The following is a 428-nucleotide window of genomic DNA, read 5'->3' as shown; positions in this document are numbered from 1 at the left end:
CTGGGCGTTTAACGCCAGTCTGCTAGCATCCTGGGCGTTCAGAAAAATGCCTAGTGACAAAGGACTTCCTGGCGTTCAACGCCAGAAAGAAGCACCAGTTGGGCGTTGAACGCCCAGGAGAAGCAGCATGTGGGCGTTAAACGCCCAAAACATGCACCATGTGGGCGTTTAACGCCAGGATGGTGGGGAGGAGGTAAAATTTGTTTTTCTTTACAATTTTTCTAAATTTTTAAGTTTCAATTCATGATTTCTTGCATAAACATGTTTCAAAATGTCATCCTTCAAAATCAAATTGGTTTTCTAAGAACCCTAATTTCTAAAATCCCTTTTTCAAAACCATCAAATGTATCTTAATTCATAAACACAAATCTTTTTCTAATCCAATTCTTTTTCAAATATTTTTAATTTCTTCTCATATCTTTTTTTTT

Source organism: Arachis duranensis, chromosome 6 (assembly GCF_000817695.3).
Source record: "Arachis duranensis cultivar V14167 chromosome 6, aradu.V14167.gnm2.J7QH, whole genome shotgun sequence".
Classification (NCBI taxonomy): Eukaryota; Viridiplantae; Streptophyta; class Magnoliopsida; order Fabales; family Fabaceae; genus Arachis; species Arachis duranensis.
The sequence above is the reverse complement of the archived record's forward strand: the minus strand, read 5'-3'. Positions refer to the sequence as shown.